This window comes from Podarcis bocagei (genome assembly GCF_964188305.1).
Source record: "Podarcis bocagei genome assembly, chromosome: 14".
In the NCBI taxonomy this organism is placed as follows: Eukaryota; Metazoa; Chordata; class Lepidosauria; order Squamata; family Lacertidae; genus Podarcis; species Podarcis bocagei.
The window spans coordinates 15,278,890-15,300,193 of NC_138139.1; the positions used below are offsets into that span (position 1 = coordinate 15,278,890).

Here is a 21,304-nt window from a genome sequence, read left to right on the forward strand (position 1 = left end):
CCAGAAGCAAGAGCCATCGCCACCGCCACCGGCTCCCAACCGCCGCCAGAGGAGATAGCAAAGCAGGGGGGTGGGGAGGGGCTGGAGGAGAGAGAGAAGCCCCTTTCCGCCGGTGTGTGTGTGCATGTGTGAGTGTGTGGTCTGGCCCACCAGAAGATTTGAGGGACAGTGAGCCAGCCCGCAGGTAGAAAAGTTTGCTGACCCCTGGGATAAGGTAATTTTCACTCTATAAGACGCACTTTTCCCCTTCTAAAAAGTAAGGGGAAATATGTGTGCCTCTTATGGAGCGAATGCAGGCTGCACGGCTAAGCCAGAAGCCAGAACAGCGAGAGGGATCGCTGCGCAGCGCTCCCTATTGCTGTTCTAGCTTAAGGCTTAGCTGTGCGAAGCCTCTGCAGGGCACGGGGAGCCTTCATCCTGCTGCCCTGAGGAGGCTTCATGCGGCTATCCCAGAAGCCGGAACAGTGAGAAGGATCGCTGCGCAGCGCTCCCTCTTGCTGTTCTAGCTTCTGGCTTAGCCCCTCTGTCCCTTCCCCCTCCTCCTGGAAAAGCCCCCAAGAGTCACACTCCCTTTCATTAGCCGCGCTCCCTGAGGAGGGAGAAGGGCAGCCCGTCAGTGATGGGTTGCCCTTCTCCTTCCTCGGGGAAAAGCCCGCAAGCGCCACACACATGCTCTGCGCGGCTCGTGAAAGGGAGCGCTGAGCAGAGCCTGGGATGCCTACAGGTTCTGCTCAGCGCTCCCTTTAAATAATATTTTTTTTCTTGCATTCTCCCTCTGAAAACTAGGTGCATCTTATGGTCAGGTGCGCCTTTATGGAGCGAAAAATATGGTATTTACATTTTAAACGTGTGAGTCACTTGGAGTTCTTAATGAAACAAGTGACTAACGAGTCTAATAAATGGCAGCAATTGGAAATGAGATCAGACTTTATGTACTGGATCTTGTGCACATCACCCCTCACATTGTCTTGAATTGGGGTGTCTAAATGCAGAAGAGGACAGACTATTTAATAGTTTGGTGGAAGATGGAATTTCAACAGCTTTTGCTGCCATTTGGCCCTTTTACTCAATTTTTGAAGGGACAATGTCACTGTGCAGAGTTAGTCTGTCTTTGACTGCAGCGAAGAGCTGCACTGCAAATTTAAAATTAATTATGTAACAGATTGTTTCAGACTTTATTTCATATTTGACTGACTTATTTAAAGAACTCGCTGAGAGATGTTATAATCTGTAATAGCTTCTCTCTTACAGAGGAGAAAGCTGTATAAAATTATTTCCTTCCAAATGTAGAGTGAACTTGACCTCGGAATAATTAGTATTGCTTGTCAGTCGCCAAAAAGAACATTTGCAGTCTGGTTTGCTTGTGAATAAGATTTTGTCTTGATTTCACAGTGAAGTTTCACACACGTCTGCAACTTAGTACTTAGACCAATAACACATTGCCTCAGTTTTCCATGAGATTTCACTGTGCACATGAGCTGAGGATAAGGAAGAGCGAATCTCCCAGTTTCTCATTTTTCTAATCTTCAGTCTGCTATATATTTTGGAAAGTGGTTTGTCTGTTCATCTGTCCTCCACAGGTTCAGCTGCCTAGGTGGTTGTCGTTGATATTTGGACACGGACTGACATTCTGAATTGAGATGGTGGACCAATATTTCACTTTGCCATGCCTTTGCCCATTTTTTATTTTTTGGCATAGGTTCAGCCACCTCTTGAGATATTGTTGCCTAAATTGGCATTGAGCACCCCAAGGTTGGGGCAGCAGCCTTCATTGATGTTTGCACACCAGACACCAAGATGGTGGACCGAAATGTGAATTTGGTGTGACATCACCTGATTTTGGTGTGATGGGCCCAAACTCACAAATTACACTATCCATTTAAAAATTACAATATTTCATGGTTTCTACAAATTTCCAGGCAGCACTGGGTACTCCCTGCAAGTTCTCCATACCTGTGCATCACTTAATGATGAAAATTCTTCAGCATCCTTAGCACAAATTTCTCCTAATAGACACATTTATGAAGGCCATTTTAACTAATGTACACTTTTTTTGCAAACCAATTTTGTATAATATAATGCATTACTTAACTGAAGAACTGCAATGCTAAATCATCTTGCTGAAGAGTATTCCTTCAACTTGATTTAGGGAATAATAAAATGTTTAGGTTTTTTTGAACCAATGTAATATACGGATGATGGCAGTACTTGCTACCAATCCTGCACATATTTGCTGAACTATCCTTCCTCACCACACCCAGTTCTCACTTCAGTGCAAACCTATTTAATTCACTCTATTCGAAACAGAACGTGAACTGAAATTCAACTACCCTTCAAGGTTAATGATTTTGCAATGTGGTTTTCCAATCAAAATGGTGATATTAGAGGAAAGTATGGACAAAAAAATGTGTAAATTAGTGAAATTAACAAACAAAAATGCATTATATTGAGGGCATTACAAAAATACTAATACAGTGGTACCTCGGGTTAAGAACTTAATTCGTTCCGGAGGTCCGTTCTTAACCTGAAACTGTTCTTAACCTGAAGCACCACTTTAGGTAAAGGGGCCTCCCGCTGCCGCCGCGATGCCAGAGCACAATTTCTGTTCTCATCCTGAATCAAAGTTCTTAACCTGAAGCACTATTTCTGAGTTAGCGGAGTCTGTAACCTGAAGCGTCTGTAACCTGAAGCGTATGTAACCCGAGGTACCACTGTATAGTAAGAATTGTACATGCAAAGACGTGCAAATTTTCATTCAGGCTTCAAAAACACACCCCAAAACCAGTTGCAAGCTGAAGCAGAAATAGTGGGGTCTGAATTTAAGATTGGAAAAATGAGACAACAACAACCTCCATATAAAAATACTGTTGGGTTTTGGCTTTTTAAAAATAGTTGTCCCATATTTCCATATATCATATGATGTTGGCCAAAGTGCTTATTTGGAACCTATCTTGTTGTATTTAACAGCTTATCTTATGATAAGTGGATGACCAGAAGTAAACAGTGAATTAAAGCCTTCAGATATCTGAGGCATCTTGATTTGCTTGCTAGGTTAGCAAATTCAAATTAAGCAGCAATAAACTATGGTTTGTTTCACTGGCAGACGAACAAACTGCAAAAACCACGAAACTCTCACCCCCCCTTTTTTAAATGATGAGAGAATTTTTGCCTGCTGCTTAAGGCAAGTATTGCATTATGTTTTCTGCCAGGGATGACTCAGCTTTTTCAATAGCGCTAAGCTGTGCAACAGAATGCTGCGGTACAGAACACTCCTTTTTCAGGTTGCCAGCCGGCCAGCTCTGCCCTCTCACAGGAGACTCCATTCCATTCTCCCTCTCTGGTTTTCCACCTTGCCCCCCCCCCCAACTAACAGTCAGGCGGCATTCTATGCTCACTCAAACTTCACAGTTCCTGTGGGACTATTTTTTCAGGCCTCCCCTCCGCACTTATAGGATTTTAGTTATAAAGACTATTTTGTTACTTCTGCAAACATAGGGGTTCCCTCAGTTCTACTCTTGCACATTAATGGTGCCCTTTCTATTTATTTTACATATTTATAACCAAGGTGCACCATAAAAACCTAATATTACATAACACGGATACAGGTTGCTTGGTACAAAATTCACATTCCAAAGGCCTGTTTGAGCAATACTGTAAAGAGGTACTTTGGTTCTCAAACTTAATCCCATCTGAAAGTCCGTTCCAAAACCAAAGTGTTCCAAAACCAAAGCGCACTTTCCCATAGAAAGTAATGCAAAACGGATTAATCCATTCCAGACTTTTAAAAACAACCCCTAAAACAGCAATTTAACATGATTTTTACTATCTAACGAGACCATTGATCCATAAAATGAAAGCAATAATCAATGCACTGTACAGTGGTACCTCGCAAGACGAATGCCTCGCAAGACAAAAAACTCGCTAGACGAAAGGTTTTTCCGTTTTCGATTTGCCTTGCAAGACGAAATTTCCCTATGGGCTTGCTTCGCAAGACGAAAACGTCTCGCGGCTTTGTTTCCTTTGTCTAAAAACAAAGACATGTTTTGTTTATAAAGTTAATTTATTTTCCCTTCAATTTTTGAACTGCTCTTTACAGTATGTGTGACTTTAAAGAGCAGATAATAAACTGTTGTTGTACCAAATTTGGCTTTGTTTCGACTTTTTTTGACCATAGGAACGCATTAATTGATTTTCAATGCATTCCTATGGGATTTCGTGATTCACAAGACGAAAAATTCGCTAGACGACAAAAATTGCGGAACGAATTAATTTCGTCTTGCGGGGCACCACTGTACTATAAAAGAAATAAGACAGTATTGTAGATGATAAAAATCAAAATTAGTTCTTTTTCTTACCTGCACTGATGATTGTTTGGATGGGGGGCTTTTATCCATTTCCGCAGCCACACCATCAATCAATCAGTAGCTGAACTGGGTTCCACACAGTCACAAAAACAAATTAACCAAAAAAGCTTCAAAAACGCAAAATAAATAGCAAAAGTGCCAAACTCAATCTGTTCCGGAAGTCCGTTAGACTTCCAAAATGTTCAAAAACCAAGGAGCAGCTTCTGACTGGTGCAGGAGCCCTTGAAACAATAGCCAACAGCCGCGTCGGATATTCAGCTTCTGAAAAATGTTCGAAAACTGGAACACTTACTTCCAGGTTTTCGTCATTTGAGAACCAAGGTACCACTGCACATCTCTGCTGCTTCTATAGGCTGCATGGAATAGAGATGCTCACTGGTGGGTTATGTGGCTCACATCTGGCTAATTTTCCAGGCTAATTTCCCATGAAATCATTCAGCCACCTCTAACATTCATAGCTGGTTTCTCTACCATTGAGGGACCCTGGTTTCTAGGTGCTGATATGCATTCCTTTAGGTGAGTTTCCCTGGAACAGGAATGAACGTGTTGTCAAGGCAGCACCAGGGAACGTGTATCACCATTGTTCATTTGGCATTTGCTTCTTGTGAACAAAGAGCCAAGCGTGGCCTCTCTAGCTACCACCTTGGAAATAGACTGTAGTTTGAACTAGAGAGAGAGAGAGAGAGAGAGAGAGAGAGAGAGAGAGAGAGAAATACCACTTTTCTGCATTGCTTTTGCTTGTGAATTGATAAATCGGAACCCATCTGCCTAAACTTTAAACCGGGGTAGGGAACCTCTAGCTTGCATGTGAAAAGATTCCTGCATTGCCGATGGTTGGATTAGATGACCCTCGTTGTCCCTCTAAAGTTCTACGATTCTACGCAGGAAGCGGGTGGCGCTGTGGTCTAAACCACTGAGCCTCTTGGGCTTGCCGATCGGAAGGTCAGCGGTTCAAATCCCCACAACGGGGTGAGCTCCTGTTGCTCTGTCCCAGCTCCTGCCAACCTAGCAGTTCGAAAGCACACCAGTGCAAGTAGATAAATAGGTACCACTCCGGCGGGAAGGTAAATGGCGTTTCCGTGCGCTCTGGCTTCTGTCTCAGTCCTCAATGCACCAGTAGCAGTTTAGTCCTGCTGGCCACATGGCCCATAAAGCTGTCTGTCGAAAAACGTCGGCTTCCTCGGTCTGAAAGCAAGATGAGCGCCCCAACCCCAGAGTCGCTTTTGACGGGACTTAACTGTCCAGGGGTCCTTTGCCTTTACCTCTACCTTTACCTTTTACGATTCTAAGAAATAGAAATAGCAAAGTGAAATAGAAATAGCAAAATGAAATAGCAAAGTGGCTCACAAAGCATAGGGCTGCCAATCCCCCTTGTACTGAGGTTCCCAAGCTTGGGAAACTCCTCTCAAAAGATTTTGATGGATAAGCAGGACAGCCCACCTGCCAGTCACGTGATGTCATAATGACATCATGCAATAGTCTGGCTTGACCCACCCACCTGTGAAAGTTGGTCACCTCTGGAGCCAAACAAGGGTTCCCACCTAAAGCTTTCCGCAAGGGTGAGGGAATTCGATCCTGCTCAGTTTGGCCGCTTGTGTCAGTTCCCCTCAGGGAACTGACATACACAGTGGATAATTTTAGAAAGTAGGATTTAACAGCCTACTTTGATGATGGGAAAGATTGTTCAGTCCTGCTTGGTCACCATCTCTGCCCTCACCAGGGACCAATTTCGGCAGGTGGTTGGTTTGGCCTGCCTGTCAAAGTAGGCCCACAGGGGATGGAGTGGGGAGATCTGACCTGCCAGGTCAATAAGAATGGTTGTAAAGGTAAAGGGACCCCTGACCATTAGGTCCAGTCGTGAGCGACTCTGGTTGCGGCGTTCATCACGCTTTATTGGCCGAGGGAGCCGGCGTACGCCTTCCGGGTCATGTGGCCAGCATGACTAAGCCACTTCTGTCGAACCAGAGCAGCACATGGAAACACCGTTTACCTTCCCGCTGGAGTGGTACCTATTTATCTACTTGCACTTTGACATGCTTTCGAACTGCTAGTTTGGCAGGAGCAGGGACCAAGCAACAGGAGCTCACCCTGTCGTGGGGATTCGAAGCGCCGACCTTCTGATCGGCAAGTCCTAGGCTCTTTGGTTTAACCCACAGCGCCACCCGCGTCCCTATGGTTAGGACGTCCCTATTCCCCTCACAGAGCTACAATTCCAGGGTTCCCTGGGAAGAGGGATTAACTGAGAATTGTAGCTCTGTGAGGGGAATAGGGGTCTCCTCAGACGATCATGAGCCAAGAAAGGAAAGAAGATTGTGGCAGCTGCTTATCCATTCGAGGCAGGCTCCCAACTGTACTTCCCTTGATCAGTCTTGCAATAAAAGTTTACAGCTCTTGTGTATTTGCCACAAAGCCGCTAGCTAAAAAGAGGAATAAGGATTCGGAGCTGAACAGGAAAGTAATTTTCAAATTAACAAACCACCCTCCGTATTCTTGCATGCATTTTAGACGCTTCAGTGTTTAATGCCACCTCCTGCTCTTTAACACTGAGAATTGTTTTTCCATACATCATAGAAAGGATTCCTCTTTCTTTCTCTCTTTCAAAAATTTTAACGGATGATGTTTTCGTCAAAACAATTGGGCAATGTTCTTGTGGCAATGCCAGCTGTATTACCACAGGAAGAGCTGTGTCCTCTGGAAATATCACCAGAAGCACAGAACCCGCAGTATTCTCTAAAAAAAAACTGCAAAGAATAACACACAGTCATCTCCAGTGACATAGGCTGTTTATGCACCATATATTTAAAAGCAGATTTAAAGCCAATTATATTTGTTTCTTTGTTTATTAAATTTCTATAGTCCTTCATCCAAGGACCACATGGTGATTTACAGTGTAAAAACAGAAAAATGCATAATGTAGTAGCAAACAAAACAATAATACCCTCCACAGTTTAAAAGGCCTTAGATTGCTTACTTAGCCAAAGGCCTGGGAGATGAGGTACTGAAAGACAGGTAATGAAGGCGCCAGGTGAGCTTCCCTGGGGAGAACATTCCACAAATGGGGAGCCACCACAGAAAAGGCCCTTTCTTGTCTTGCCACCCTCCGGACCACTTGCAGGGGAGGCACACCGAGAAGGGTCTCAGGTGATGATTACAGGATCCTGATCGTTTCAAATGGGGAGAGGTGGTCCTGGAGGTATTGCGGTCCTGAAGCACATGACTTCCTCCAAAGAATTCTGGGAACTGTACTTTATCCATTGTGGAGCTACAATTCGCAGTACCTTTAACAAGCTACAGCTCCCAGGATTCTTTGGGGGAATAATCATTCACTTTAGATGCATCTTAGAGGCATGGTGCGTACATAGCCTTACGTTTTGGGTTTCTTTAGTTTTGCCTTGCGGGGAGCAGGTATTCCAAAATTCTCTTTAAATCGCTGTTTTTTCTCCCCCCACCCAATTACGTTTTTTTTACCAAAATTTGTGATGATTTGGAAATCGGGTGAAAGGGTTTCCCTGGCTTGTATACATCCATGGTAGGGTGTTTTGTTCTGTTTTGGGTTTGTTTTTGTAGGGAGAAGGTTTTGCTGTCCAGCTCACAGCTAGGACATCTGCACTGAATGAGGACCACCTCACCAAATAAACTTACATTTGCTTTATGACTTTATAATATCCTGCCACCGTCATCACAGAGGTGTCTGTGGAGGGGATATATTGATTGAAAATGTAACTGTACCATAATCTTTGAATACATGTGTGTGTGTGTGTGTGTGTGTGTGTTTGTTTTTTAAAAAAACATTTGCTTTGCATCTAGGAAGTACGAACCTTTTACAATGTTACCCCACCACACACACACACACACACACACACACACACACACACACACAATGAGTAAACTTGTTTTTATAAATATAATGCAGAGCAACCTTATTTTGGCCCACTCTTAAACTGCTATGTAGGATAAAAAGGTAAATGTAAAGGGACCCCTGGCCATTAGGTCCAGTCGTGGCCGACTCTGGGGTTGCGGCGCTCATCTCGCTTTATTGGCCGAGAGAGCCGGCGTACAGCTTCTGGGTCATGTGACCAGCATGACTAAGCTGCTTCTGGCGAACCAGAGCAGCACACGGAAAAGCCGTTTACCTTCCCACTGGAGGGGTACCTATTTATCTACTTGCACTTTGATGTACTTTCAAACTGCTAGGTTGGCAGGAGCTGGGACCGAGCAACAGGAGCTTACTCTGTCACGGGGATTCGAACCGCTGAACTTCTGATTGGCAAGTCCCAGGCTCTGTGGTTTAACCCACAGTGCCACCCGTGTCCCTGCTATGTAGGATAATCAGGGGCAATTAATTACCATTAGACCTTATTGATTTGCTTCTTAACTTCCTAATTATAAAATCATCTGTACTTAGATACCTGCCTTCATGGTTCCAACCCCCAGCAATGCTCAACTATATCATATATGACATCATCCAACCTCTACTTAAGAACCTCCAAGGAAGGAGAGTCTACCACCTGTAGGATAGATAGTAGCTGGGTGGTCCATAAAATATTGTGTTAGACTGTACAGCCGTAATGAACACTAGCTTTCTTCCTGTTAAAGCTGCTGCTGCTCTTGTCATTAATTACATTATTTCCTTCCAACGAGGAGTTAACAGTGTTTATTGCAGTGAGGAGAACAGAGAGTCTCTGGGGCGGATGCATCCCAGGGCTCCAGCTGATGCTGTAGGCCATTGGAGGACAGTTGAAATGGTACCCAAAGAGCATCTTCTAGATACAAAATCTCTCCAGGGCCCACTTGTGTTATTGGTAACGGGAGAGACGCAACCAGATTTCCACTAGTCAGACTTGCAGGTTTCAAGAGAACAGTGAAAGATATCCATGGAAGAAGATATCAATGGAACACTCATCTGGAAAATAATATGGTGTCCCCCCCCCCCCCGGTTGAGAGCCTATGGGGGAGAATCAGCAACCGAAGGCTCATGGGGCAAACTTGGTTCCCTAAGCCTTCTCTAGTTTTCCTTCCAGTGGTTGATAGAAGAAGCGAGAGATGTTTTGTGGAAAGGTTTGGGCTGGTCCACTTTGCTGTCTGAAGTGGGGCGACAAATAGCACCCCCCCCCCCAAAAAAGCCCCGAAGGCCAGCCAAGTTATTTTGATATCTCATGCTGAGTATCCCACAGGTAGGGGTTTGTGCAACTCCCAAGCCATAAATATATGCAACAATAATAAATCAAATAATCATTTGCTTGCCCTTTTATGACACCCAAATCAGCTTCCTAATGGTAGGGTCTACCCTGAGAACGATGGGGAAATGAATGGAAAATGCTTGAGTCCTCTAATGCATCTTTTGTAAAACCAGTTGCTGACCAAGGCTATAGAAGTTATAGCATCTTAATTCATTTCTTAGGCTTGGGTGCAATTAAATGTGAGAAGGCAGTTTGTAAGCTCCAAAAGTGGCCTAGTTGCTCAAACAAGCAGTAAGCTTAACCTGGAAACCCTTATAAGAACACCATAAGACTCCTGCAGGATCAGTCTAATGACCCATCTAGCTCTGTGTTTCCCAAACCTAGATCTGCAGCTGTTGTTGGACTACAACTCCCATCATCCCTAGCTAGCAGGACCAGTGGTCAAGGATGATGGGAGTTGTAGTCCAGCCACAGCTAGAGACCCAAGTTTGGGAGAAAGTGACCTAGCCAGAGCATCAGTTTCTCATAGTAACCAACCCCATACCTATGGGAAGTCTGCAAACAGGACTTGATCAAAACCATACATGCCCTACTAGTGATTCCTAGCAAGCAGCATTCAGAGGCCTATTGCTTCCAGCTGTGGAGGTCAAGCAGCAGAGGGAACCATGGATAGCCTCTGCCTCCTCCATGAATTAGCCTAATCTTCTTCAAGGGTGCCATGGGAAGGATGGAGAACCTGTGGCTAATGGCCATGCCATAGCTGTCAACCGTCCCTTATTTGGTGGGAAACTCCCTTATCCCAGCGCCGTGTCCCGCTGCTGTCCCTTATTGATGATGTCCCTTAAATTTCCCGGGTTTCAAAGGAAGCAGCTCCTCTCCTTCCCTCCCTGCTGGCCAGGGAGGAGGGAGGCTCCAACTGTGTTGCTTGGTTGCCCGGCCCGCCCCCCTCCTGCTGCCTCTTACCAGCCTCGGCCCCTGGGAGCCCCTCCCCGCCAGGACTGGCGGGAGCCTCGGGCCCTTCCGCCACCATCCTCCTCGCGGCTGCCAAACTGAGCGTCTCTGCCTGGGGTAGCATCTTCGTAGCTTGGACTTGGTTTTGCGCGAAAAGTGGTTGCTGCTTGTAGTTATTTAATTGCAGTGTTTCATCAGCTGGTGTCTTGAGCAGCAACCTCTGGAAGTGAAGGGCTAAAAACCGGCGCTGCTCTCCAAAATTATCTGGTCCCTTTTAACTCCGTATCTCAGGTGGTTGACTAAAATCCCTTATTTTGGTTGCTGATCCCTTATTTTCGAGGCTGCTGGTCCCTTATTTTCAAATCTGTAAGTTGACAGCTATGGGCCACGCTGGCTGGAGCTGATGGGAGTTGGAGTCTGACCCAGCAACATCGGAAGAGTCGCAGGTTTTCTGCCACTGCTTTACAGAGCTCTTGGTTATCACATCAACTCTTTTGGCTCAGAGGCTTCCTTTGTAGGTGTGGCTGATATCCTTACCGTTCCCCTCTTTGACCAGATGTGGAAGGTGGCGCACAGGTCAAAACCCCACCCAGGTTCAAGATCCAGTCTGGGCTTTAGTACTGACAATACACGGGCATTGTATTCACAAATTCCTTGCACCGACGAGTGAGCAATACCTTCTTTTGCAGTGCAGGCCTTCAAAATGCACCACGAGCTGAAGATTTGGGCTAGTGTGCTGTGTTCATTGCAGGATATAGGCTGTCATTATGCTGCAATCCAAAGCTCCCTTTGTTTTGCTCTGCCTGGTGGTTACCGGAACAAGCGCCAAACTGATTTGTGGGGATCTGGAGAGCTCTGTTCAGCCAGACTGGAATTTATTTTCTTTCTTAGCCCAGATCGTGGGGCAGTCAGAAGCCCTCTCTTATATCTATGTGTATTTATAACTGGGTCCTCTCCTGCTTGTTTGCTTTGCACATGCAATTGTATCTGGCAGCCTAAGTTTGCTGGAGCTGTGGTTAGGCTTGAAAAAGCAACTCCAGGTCTTTAAATCTCCGACAAATGTCCACTTCGAAGTGTACCACACTTTGCTTTTTTTCAGTGCCGACTTTTCTGTTGCTCCATGTCCGGATGTTATTTAGCAGACCTTAGATTGGATCCACTTAAGCAAATGAAGCAAAACAAAAAATTAGCTACAAATTTAGTCATGCCCCCATCCTGAAGCAAAGTTCTTAACCCGAGGTACTATTTCTGGGTTAGCAGAGTCTGTAACCTGAAGCATATGTAACCCGAGGTACCACTGTATTCTACAACCCTGTGGGAAGCGCTACATTCAGATAGCACAGAGGTCGGCAACCTAAGGCCCATGGGCCAGAAGCGGCCCATGAGCCGCCACTGAACTGAGCTGCCCACTCGGCGAGTCCCTGCACACTGCGCTAAACCGGTGCAGCACGGCGTGGGGACTCTCTTCCATGGCTCCGGAAATGGCTTCTGCACATGCCCAAAGGCTTGAAATCGTGGCTGCACATGTCCGCGGCACCAGAAATTGCTTCTGCGCATGCCCAGATGCCAGAAATCACACCTGCGCAGGAGCGATTTTCGGCATCTGGGCATGCGCAGAAGCAATTTCCGGCGCCATGGACATGCCCAGACTTGATTTCTGGTGCCGCGCTGTGCTGGCCCGGCCTACGGAGGATCTCCGCAGGAGTAATCCGGCCCATGCCCAGTAAGCCTTGCTGACCCCTGAGAGAGCACTTCAAATGACCAGGCAGTTCAGCAATATGGTGGGGCGTGTGTGTTTTGGAGTGGGGCTGGGGGCTTATTAAGTGATTCTCCATATGAGATTGGGATGTTGGAAGTGGAGGACATGCATGAAATGTCAGAGGATCTGCAGACCTGATAAAAGTCAGTTCTCTTGGGGTTATTTCCAGCATTTTCTAGAGCTGAGGACAGGTGTTGGAAACAGCACCCACAGCCCCCCCCCCCCATTTTGCATCAGAAAGCTGTGCTGGAGAATCTGGCTCCTTCTTCTTCTTGGATGGCCACCAAAACAACTTGGATGGCAAAACAAAAGCCGCCTCCTTAGTGCCTTGATCAGGATGCGGCTGATTACATCTCTGCTTGGTCAGGTTCAATCATTTCGATAAACAAATTGCTTCAATTGGGCAGCTATTCTGCGATGATAATAATAAAAAAGTCTTGCAAGGGCTGCATTTATAACTCTGCAGAGAACTGAGCCTGCTTGCCAAGCCGATTGCTTCATTTTCTCTGGCATTTTATAATCGGGATAATGAGCCACCTTAATAACAAGCAAATTATGTTAAAGGGGAACGGCAGCCGCGTTTGTATAACCAGGGTAAATCAGCAACTTAAGCCGTTGCCTAAAAAAACCATTGCAGGGTACACATTAAAAAGGCTTTGGGACATTAGAATCATTGGCAATCTGTTAAAATTTCCTTTTGTTTTTTGGTTGCTCAACTAGGAATCCTTCCTCACTCCCCTCCACCAACTGAAGCATTTAACACAGAGCTGGTTGTGTTGATCTAGGATCTTGCAGATCTTGATCTGGGCCATGGTGAGGGTGGGTTCAGTGAGTTCATCATCATCATCATACCTGGAGTTAAAAAAAAACCTTCCAGTGTTGCATAATTCCCTTACCCACACTGCAAAGCTTGTGTTCGTGGTTGTGGCATCACAGATGTATCAGGTCAGGAGCAGTGGCAGAAGTAGAAATGCAACAACTGTTTAATTGCGCTCTTGCACAGAGAATGCAAGATGGGGTGGATCTGGGATCCGTTGTAGAACGGACTGAACTGCTTCAGATTCTAGCAGTGTGGAACTACATTTTTGAATGACCCACAACCTGAAAATCAAACCAAACACCTTCCTGCAAGGAGAACACTAACACAACAGGGAGTTTTGCTAGCTTTCTCCTTTCTAGGAACTATGCCACTCTGGCGGAATATTGAAACATAGTATCTCCCAGCTGTTGCCTTAAGTCAGAGCTTTCCAAACTGTGTGTCACGGCATGTGTGTCAGTTGCGGTGTGTCACGCGAACGCTCCCTGTGCTCCTCCCAAGGCTGGAAAGGGGATAGTTTAACCACCAGCTTGCTAGTACAGTGATACCTCAGGTTACATATGCTTCAGGTTACATGCGCTTCAGGTTACAGACTCCGCTAACCCAGAAATAGTACCTTGGGTTAAGAACTTTGCTTCAGGATGAGAACAGAAATCATGCTCTGGCGGCACGGCGGCAGCAGGAGCCCCATTAGCTGAAGTGGTGCTTCAGGTTAAGAACAGTTTCAGGTTAAGAACGGACCTCCAGAATGAATTACCACTGTAGAACTGAATTACTGTGTCGCGAAGTGATACATATCTAAAAAGTGTGTTGACGACATGAAAAGTTTGGAAAGCTCTGCCTTAAGTGCTTACATTCTACCTTGCCACCTGTTTCTGCTAAATTCCATAGTTATGCCCTGTGTGAATAAGTACTTTCTTTCATCTTGTCTGAATCTTCCAACATTCAGCCTCGTTGGATGGCTCCACGTTCTACTGTTGAGGTAGAAAGGAAAAAGGTAAAGGACCCCTGGACGGTTAAGTCCAGTGAAAGGTGACTATGGGGTTGCGGCGCTCATCTCGCTTTCAGGCCGAGGGAGCCGGCGTTTGTCCACAGACAGCTTTCCAGGTCATGTGGCCAACAGGACTAAACCGCTTCTGGTGCAACAGAAGCGTGGAAACAGATTTCTGTGACGGAAATCAGAGCGCATGGAAACACCATTTACCTTCCTGCCACAGTTGTACCTATTTATCTACTTGCACTGGTGTGCTTTCGAACTGCTAGGTTGGCAGGAGCTGGGACAGAGGAATGGGAGCTCACCCTGTCGCAGTGATTCGAACCGCTGATCGGCAAGCTCAAGAGGCCCAGTTGTTTAGACCACAGTGTCACCCGCATCCACCCCTTTTACCATTGAGGAGGGGGGACTTCTCTCTAGCCACTGTCTTCATGCCATGCATAATTTTTATACTTCTGTCATGCCACTGCTTACTTGTTTTTTCCCCTCTAAGCAAAAGATCTCCAAATGTTGTAATCTTTCTTCACAAGGGAGCAGCTGCAGACCCCCTCCTTTTTGGTTCCCTGTTTCTGGACCTTTTTTCAGCTCTACAATATCCCCCCCCCCCAATTTTTTTCTTTTTTCACTCAAAACTCACAGGCTGACTTTCCAAATTGCCTTGTTAAGCCAGGGCCGAGTTGCAGGGTGTCTGTCTTTTATTTTCTAACTGTACTAAAAGGAAGACGAGAGCCAAAGTCAATATTTTTTATGACCTGTTTAATGCCAAACATCAGCCCAGGAGGCCTGCTCCCCCAACCCTGCTCCATATTTCCTTCCAAGTCAGAGGTTTAGATTAAGACCGCGCTGCTCGCAGTATACCACATCTGCGCTGTAAGTTAATGCATGTCTTGCTCCGAGCAGCTGAGTTCACTGAATTTTACTCCAGGGTAAAGTATAAGGCCTTGCTCTGTATGGTTTGGCACATCGCTCCTTTTAGATTAGTTTTCCCTTTCCCTCCACCGTGAAGTGTTCTAAGGCTTACTATTTCTGATAGTTGTGACAAACCAATAAGCTCTATGCATATATTAAAGCGGGGTGTTTTTTAACAGGAAGTGACTATTTTATGTCTGTTTGATTTTTGTGCATATTTCAGCAGCCAACAAGCCTGTTCAAGCCAAAAATGAGTGATGGCTGCTAGTTTAGGGAAGTTTTTAATATTTAAATGCTGTACTGTTTTTAACATTTGATTGGGAGCCGCCCAGAGTGGCTGGGGAGACTCAGCCAGATGGGTGGGGTATAAATAATAAATAAATAATAATAATAATAATAATAATAATAATAATAATAATAATAATAATAATAATTATTATTATTATTATCATTATTATTTTATATTAAGGGTCGCGGGTGGCGCTGTGGGTTAAACCACAGAGCCTAGGACTTGCCGATCAGAAGGTCGGCGGTTTGAATCCCCGTGACGGGGTGAGCTCCCATTGCTCGATCCCTGCTCCTGCCAACCTAGCACTTCGAAAGCACGTCAAGTGCAAGTAGATAAATAGGTACCGCTCCGGTGGGAAGGTAAACGACGTTTCCGTGTGCTGCTCTGGTTCGCCAGAAGCGGCTTAGTCAGGCTGGCCACATGATCCGGAAGCTGTCTGCGGACAAACGCCAGCTCCCTCGGCCTATAGAGCGAGATGAGTGCGCAACCCCAGAGTCGGTCACGACTGGACCTAATGGTCAGGGTTCCCTTTACCCTTTACTTTTTATTATTATATTATTATATAGTGTGTGAAGATAAACTCATTAAATAACCACAGGATCCCGGGAGTCTTATTTGTAAAAGAGGGTCTCGCTGCATCTCTGCATGATTCAGTGTTCTGGCCTTGCTCTCCTTTGCTTGTCTCCTTGGGAGCAGGTGCTTGTGCACACGCATTTTTCCTGGCACATCGTTGCACATTGCTCTGAACAGATTGCTCACAATGCAGAACGGCAGCCTCCTGCCTTCTGAGGCTGCTTCCCGTTGCCTCTCTGCACGAGTGAGAGCCCAGAGCAGTAATGCAGGAAACACTCCCTGATCTAATTTGTGAAGATACATGGGGCCGGCTTTAGGTCCTGGGGAACCTCAGCAAAGGGTCCTTCGGTGTCTCCCCCTTGTGGCTGAAGAGGGGGGCTGCAGAGCTCTTACGGAAGCAGCATTTTAATTTACCACCGTGGCGCAAACTCTGGGGCATCGTGGGAAACCAAAATGCTGCAGGGCATTCTGGGAATTGCAGTGATGGCTTCCTAGCACAGCTGCCTGCTGCTCAGATCAGAGCACTGGTGAAAATGGGGAGTGGGACCCTACTGGGGTACTGAGGCTGTAGCAGCTGCCTGGAGAGGCTGTCTGTCAGTGCTTGGCTGGTAGAAGCACAAATGGTTTTCCCTCCTACAAATGGTGTAAGGATAATCCTTACTTTTTCATAATCTTAGAAAAGGAAGCACTTCTCTTTCACCTCACAAGGTGTTCAGTGTGAACAGTGTCTTCACACTGAACACAGGTACAAGAAGTTCTCTACACATGTACAAAGGTTTTTGTGCAGGGTAGATTTGATTTAAATCACTAGTTAGTAAGACTTGTGTTAATTTTTTTTTTTTTTTACAGAAAGACTCATTCTTGCTGGTATAATCTTAATATTTACAACCAGAGGAAGGTTTCGTTTTTGGAATAATACATTTTCAGAGTAGTTTTTACAGTGATATCAAAAATTACTGATTTGGTTATACTATTAGAAATACATTGACAGATAATTATGAAATTATTGTGAGGTTTAATAAGTTAACTGTTTATATTTGGACAACTTTTCTGCTGTACTTTATTGGAAGGAGAAAAACAATCATTTCTTTAATAACAATTTAAACAATTTATTTAACTGAAACAATAACATTGTAGCATATGTATCCATGTTTGTTAACTGATGTGGTTAAACAATTTTTTAAAAAAACAACCTTAGACTGAATTTTAGCGCACATGGAAAACTTAAAACAAATCCTTATTTCCTGATGAATAGCCTTTGGACTATAATGTAACTTAAATAGAAAAATATCTTTAGAAAAATTTTCCCCCAAAAGCATTTTATTTTAAAAATCCAATTTAATTTTTTTTAAAAAATCATTTTTTAAAAAAATAATTGATTTTTATGCACCCTGGTTTTGTGTGAAAGAATGTATACTTGTTGATTCGTTCTGATCCACTATTTGTGTGCCCAGGTACACAGAGTATACACTTGTTGATGATCATATGTGAACAACTGTACAAGTGTACAGCTCAATTCTTTAGCTTGCTCACACTGAACACAAGTGTTCATTGGAAAGAATGTACATATGTTTGTTTATACAGCTGAACTAGTGTGCACAAGAGCTGTACACATTGACTGTATCATGTGAACGCCCCTGGTGTCTTCTGTCACAAGTTTGGAAAACACTAGAGCAGTTTGATCGCTGAGAGTACAGTGGTACCTTGGTTCTCAAACTTAATCCATTCCAGGAGTCCGTTCGACTCCTGAAACTGTTCAGAAACCAAGTCGCAGCTTCTGATTAGCTGCAGGAGCTTCCTGCACTCAGTTGGAAGCTGTGTCAGATGTTTGGCTTCCGAAAAACGTTCAAAAACCAGAACACTTACTTCTGGGTTTGTGGCATTTGGGAGCCTATTTGTTCGACAACTAAGCCGTTTGAGAACCAAGGTACCACTGTCTGTGGTGAAGATTAGGCTTGGGTCTCTCACATTTACCCCAAAGGATATCTTCCTTATGAGTACAGTGGTACCTCTGGATATGAACGGGATCCGTTCCGGAGTCCCGTTTGCATCCTGAAGTAAACGTAAAATGCGACTGCACGTGTCGTGTTTCACCACTTCCGCGCATGCGTGTGACATTTTGAGCATCTGCGCATGCGTGAGCGGCAAAACCCGGAAGTAACACGCTCCGTTACTTCCGGGTCGCCGCGGAGCTCAACCCGAAAATATTCACCCCGAAGATAGGGCCACATGGAGTTAGTCCACAGGTCACATGAAGGCCACAGGTCCACACCCCCCCACTCCCAAAGTAAAGGCATTTTTATTTTGGGAACTGATTTGCCTCGCTAAAGGCTACATTTAGCTGTTCCCATTCAGTTCTACTGTGTCCTTGAGATTTGTCTGCTTCACAAAAGAGAATTCCAGCACATTTGGTATAAGAGCTTTTATCACAAGATGACGTCAATGTAGAAGAAATATATTAGCCTCCAAATCTGCTGTAAAAAGTGAATAGATCCATAATAAACCTTTGGGTGTGTGGGTGTGTAAGGAGGGGTAGAATTGGGGGGTGAATGCAAGCAAAGAGTGATACAAAAGCCTTGACAATCCATATTTCAAAAAGTGAAATGTATTATCTTAATTTAGATGCGTTAATTTTAGGCGCACTTTCAGCACTGCTGAGGCTTAATTTGCGTCATCAGGGATCTTCAAGGTGATTGACGCAGGATTGTTGCCTTCTTGATGAAAGGACCCTTGGCTACCAGAATTTTTTAATTTTGGGGGTGAGGTGCATTCTACAAGCACACAGCTTTGTCTGCTACCTCAGGTCACAATTTTTGTACCCCAGATTAAATTCCTGAGAACGGATCGCACAGAAGTAGGAGGGCTGACTTCTGGTTTCGGGAAGCACTTGGGCACAAGGTGCCAGTGGGCCCCTTTGCCCCCTTTCCAAGGGACACGGGTGGCGCTGTGGTCTCTGGGGCTTGCCGATCAGAAGGTCGGTGGTTCGAATCCCCGCGACAGGGTGAGCTCCCGTTGCTCTGTCCCAGCGCCTACCAACCTAGCAATTCAAAAGTGCAAGTAGATAAATAGGTACTGCTTCGGAGGAAAGGTAAATGGCGTTTCCGTGCGCTCTGATTTCCGTCATGGTGCTCCGTTGCACCGGAAGCAGTTTAGTCATGCTGGCCACATGACCCGGAAAGCTGTCTGTAGATAAACACCGGCTCCCTTGGCCTGAAAGCAAAATGAGTGCTGCAACCCCATAGCCGCCTTTGACTGGACTTAACCGTCTAGGAGTCCTTTGCCTTTTACCTTTGTCCCCTTCCTTTCCCTTTTCAAACCACACTCCTCCTCCACTCTTGGCACGACACCTTACCATTTGTTCCCTGGTCCTTTAAGTTCTCAAATATTTCTATTCTCCCTCCTTTCAGCTGGTAATATTTATTTATTTATTGTTGCATTTACAGTGGTACCTCGGTTTAAGAACAGTCCAGTTTAATGATTCAATTTACAAACTCTGCAAAACCGGAAATAATGTCCCGGTTTGAGAACCTTACCTTGGTCTATGAACGGAAGCCGAATGGTGGAAGGGCACCGATGGTGGGAGGCCTCATGAGGGAAAGCATGCCTCAGTTTAAGAACAGTTTCTTTTAAGAATGGACTTCCAGAACAGATTAAGTCCATAAACCGAGGTACCACTGTATATCCCACTCTTTTTCTCTGTGGTTTACAGTGTTCTCCCCCTTCTTATTTAATCCCTGCGACAACCCTGTGAGGTAGGTTAGGCTGAGAGGCAGCGACTGGCCCAAGGTCACCCAGTGTGCTTTGTAGCCGAGTGGGGATTTGAACCCAGGTCTCCCAAGTCCTGGTCAGACTCTCTAACCACTGCACCACACTGTCACTTGCTTGCCTTTTCGTCTCCTTCGGAGCTCCCTTTTTAGGGTGCTGACTTTCATCCGCCTGGTGTTTATATTTCTATATATTTCCTTGAATCAGTAGGGAGTACTGACATAAATAAATTTTCATATGTAGGATGCTGAATACACTGGTACATCAAGTTACAAATGCCTCAGGTTACAAACGCTTCAGGTTACAAACTCCGCTAACCTGGAAGAGTTACCTCGAGTTGAGAACTTTGCCCCAGGATGAGAATGCAAATCATGTGCTGGCGGCACAGCAGCAGCAAGAGGCCCCATTAGCGAAAGCACGCTTCTAGTTAAGAACAGTTTCAAGTTAAGAACGGACCTCCGGAATGAATTGAGTTCATAACTAGAGAAACCACTGTACAGTGGTACCTCTGGTTACATACTTAATTAGTTCCGGACGTCCGTTCTTAACCTGAAACTGTTCTTAACCTGAAGCACCACTTTAGCTAATGGGGCCTCCCGCTGCTGCCGCCACGCTGCCGGAGCACAATTTCTGTTCTCATCCTGAAGCAAAGTTCTTAACCTAAGGTACTATTTCTGGGTTAGCGGAGTCTGTAACCTGAAGTGTATGTACCCTGAAGCATATGTAACCCGAGGTACCACTGTATAGGTGACTCCCCATTTACGCTGGGTTACAATCCAGGCCCCTGCATGCATACACGAAATCGCATAAAATGGCGAGCGCCCTGCAGAGTACTGCTGGCTCTCTGAGGAGACCAGTCCCAAAGCCTGAAGAAGGTCTCCTTGTGAGCCAGGGGGGGCAGTTGGGCTTTGTTGAGCTGCTCAGCCTCCCCGCCTAGAAGCTGATATGCGGGGTACTGCAGCAGCAGCAGCTGTTGTTTACCTGTTTTTCAGCTTAGAGAACCCTGTTGCCCCTCCAGCTTGCGCAGAGACCCTCCCCAGAGCCCCTTTTTGGGCTCTGGAGAGGGTGTCCACACAACCAGGAGGGCTTACCCGGGTGCTCCCTATTTCTGGGTGCCACAAAGTATTTTGTTAAGGATGTTTTTACCTAGGTTGTTCGTAAAGCTCCCTGAAGGTGCTGAAACCAACTCTGAAAATATCCCCTAACTGCAAATCCTCTCTGAAGAAAGGAATTAAAAAACCAACCAGCCCCAAAACCTAGGTTGTCTCCTGATGAAAACAGGGAATGTCCACGAAATGTAAACCAGGAACAGGACTTTGTCAGTGATTCATTTACACCAGTGATTCTCAAACTACAAGAGGGGCTCAAGTGCATCTCTGTTGGTAGATGAGCAATGACGTTGTCCTAAGAGATGAAAGAAAGGTGAAAGAAATGCTTCTGTCATTCTTAAAAATGTACTGTGCAGTGGTGCCTCGGTTATATACGCTTCAGGTTACATACGCTTCAGGTTACAGACTCTGCTAACCCAGAAATAGTACCTCGGGTTAAGAACTTTGCTTCAGGATGAGAACAGAAATCGTGTTCCGGCAGCACGGCAGCAGCAGGAGGCCCCATTAGCTAAAGTGGTGCTTCAGGTTAAGAACAGTTTCAGGTTAAGAACGGACCTCCAGAACCAATTAAGTACTAAACCTGAGGTACCACTG

At 45.4% G+C, this 21,304-nt stretch overlaps 1 protein-coding gene across 3 annotated transcripts in view; it reads left to right on the forward strand.

Annotated features, from left to right (window-relative positions):
• The window catches only part of PDE8A (phosphodiesterase 8A), a 182,263-nt gene that overhangs the window by 86,440 nt on the left and 74,519 nt on the right, over nucleotides 1–21,304 (forward strand). The gene's annotated exons all lie outside the window — the stretch shown is intronic.